Raw genomic sequence first — 2,901 nt, forward strand, 5'->3', positions numbered from 1 at the left:
CCCCAAGAGAAAAAAAAAAAAAAAAAAAAAAAAAAAAAAAAAAAAGGAAAGTAAATGGCAAAATAGGAAACAATGTTCAGCAAAAGGGGAAAAATGGAGAGAAAAAGACTTTGACAACCAGAGGGGCTTTATTTACTCAACACCACCACCTTTTCCTAGTGAAGCCAAACTGAAAGAGCAATGAAGTTTACCCTATGCTGTATTTTAGTATTTTTTTAACCAAGACAGCCTGGGTTTGGTTCCTAAATTGAGTTATTTCTGGTTTGATATTTGTGTTGCTTTTGAAATATCAGCGGTTTGTCACCGCTAAAATATAATAACAGATTTAAAAGGATATTTTAAGAGGCGTATGGTAAAATCAGCTTAAGTAAAAGCTTATATTCTAGGGGTGTGTGTGTGTGTGTGTGTGTGTTTAAAAGGTCTTTATTCTTTTTTTTTTTTTTTTTCCAAGATGGAGTTTCGCTCTTGTTGCTCAGGCTGGAGTTCAATGGAACAATCTTGGCTCACTGCAAACTCAACCCCCTGGATTCAAGTGATTCTCCCACCTCAGCCTCCTGAGTAGCTGGGATTAGAGGCATGTACCACCACACCTGGCTAATTTTGCATTTTTAGTAGAGATGGGGTTTCTCCATGTTGGTCAGGTTGATTTGGAACTCTTGACTTAAGGTGATCCACCTGCCTCGACCTCCCAAAATGCTGGAATTAAAGGCGTGAATTACCACACCCAGCTGCTTTTTTTCCTTTTTTAGGATCTTGTTTTTTAATTAAATTTTTTTTTTCCTGTTGACTGAATGAATTCTCTTCTCTCCATTTGCTTTGTCCTGTCTCTCCTTCCTCTTGCCATTCTCTGCTGCATAAGTGGTCTAAAATAATTTATATTAGCCTGGGATTCCTTAAAGAAAACAGAGAAGATAACGGACTCCTTTTTGGGGAGAAATCTACTTTCCATTCTGGAACCAGAAAGGTATAAATGGACAAGCTTCTCTCAGATTTAAACTTCTTATTTTTGTACTACATTGCCTGATTGTTTGACTAAAATAGTTATTACAATGGTGGCTGCTCTTGGGTGTTCAAGATAATAAAGGTCATGAATTAGATACTTAGATAACTATTTTTATAACAAGCTGCACTATGTGGCCTAGGTTCTATGGTATCTCTTTTTGGAGATCTAAGAATCAGTGTGGGCTTTTCCCACAGCTTAGAGGTCCAATTAAAAATAGAAACTAAATTAAAGCCTACCATTCTGAATGAAATTGGCCTTTACATAAAATCCTGTGGTAGATTTGTCTAATTTTATGTTTGACGCGGCATCCATTTTTAATCTCCCTCCAACGTACCATAATTTCTCTTCATACTTTGAGATGTATATTTAGCTATCTGAATTTCACATAACAGTTGTTCCATTAGTGTGCAAATTTGGGGGCTATCTTGCTGACAATTTCCCAGAATAATGAAACAGGTTATCAAGAAATTGAGTCTAAAATAGGAGAAAAAATCGGAGGACTTATGAATGTATGAGATTTACTTTTACCTTCATGTCTAAAATATCTATGTGTTTATGTGTTTTATGTATGTCTTACTGCCAAAATACATTAAAAGCTGTAATTATTTGGCTTAAAGAAAGAAAAGTACTTAAATATTTTCAGAAAATATAGAGACTTCAGGGCATGATGCTTTTCAAATTCACATGACTTAAGTAAATCTTTAATAAACAAGTTGGTTTTATAATTTTGGATAAATAAAATTAAAATGTCTTCAGAATTGCCACACACATTATTTTAGATATATTGGTCAAGTAGTTGTATATTTATCTCTGCTAAGTATTATAAAGTGTCAAAATTTGGCATGGGGATTATAAATGTATAAATGCAGCCCAAAAGATAGTTATCCTTGTTTATTTATTTTTTTATAAATAAGACATCCAATATTGCTGATTTAATGAAAACAGCTAAATTCTGAGTTACTGGCAAAAAATAAAACACCTGACATTCACAGGCTATAAAAGTGGATAAGAGGCAAGCAAATTTAAGTAATTACTATCATAGTTTTCATAGGTACTCTAGATAAGCTATTAAAAAAATTAGGCAAATGCAATGAAATAAGTTCTGAATAAACATACAATTTAGAATCTAAAGAGAAATTAAATAATAGGTACTTATTAAATATCTAAGTAATTTCCAATTTTTTAACAATTTATATAAAATATTTTTTTTAGAAATTGTGTTCTTATTTAAAGAAAAATGGCCAGGTATGGTGGCTCATGCCTGTAATCCCAGCACTTTGGGAGGCTGAGGCGGGCAAATCACCTGAGGTCAGGATATTGAGACCAGCCTGGTCAACATGGTGAAACCCCGTCTCTACTGAAAAACAGAAAAGTTAGTCGGGCATAGTTGCTTACACCTGTAGTCCCAGCTACGAGAGAGGCTGAGGCAGGAGGATCACTCAAACTTGGGAGGCAGAGGTTGCAGAGAGCCGAGATCGTACCACTATACTCCAGCCTGGGTGACTGGGTAATACTCTGTCTCAATTAAAAAAAAAAAAAGAAAGAAAAAGAAAAAGAAAAAAGAAAAAAAAGTTTATCTTACTTGAAGGTCCTTTAAAGGTCATTTATAGAACAGTGTAAATGGAACCAGTAAATAAGAGAGATGTAAAAAAAAAAAGTTGGAAATATAATGAAGTATTTGGGGTAAGAATTTTAAAAGAAAACAATTTTATATAAGGAGGAATCTTGTATGGCAAATTTTGTTCTAAAATAAAATTACTAATTATTTAGAAAACAGGGGGACTCACGATAAAATTGGCAGTTCAAGCATGTTTTGAAAGATTTGTTTATGTTGTAATGAGGTTTGTAAGTAGAGGATTCATGGGGGAAAAAGACTTTATGTAATCTAGTTGGCTATA

This window comes from Rhinopithecus bieti, unplaced genomic scaffold (assembly GCF_001698545.2).
Source record: "Rhinopithecus bieti isolate Rb0 unplaced genomic scaffold, ASM169854v2 scaffold_5399, whole genome shotgun sequence".
Classification (NCBI taxonomy): Eukaryota; Metazoa; Chordata; class Mammalia; order Primates; family Cercopithecidae; genus Rhinopithecus; species Rhinopithecus bieti.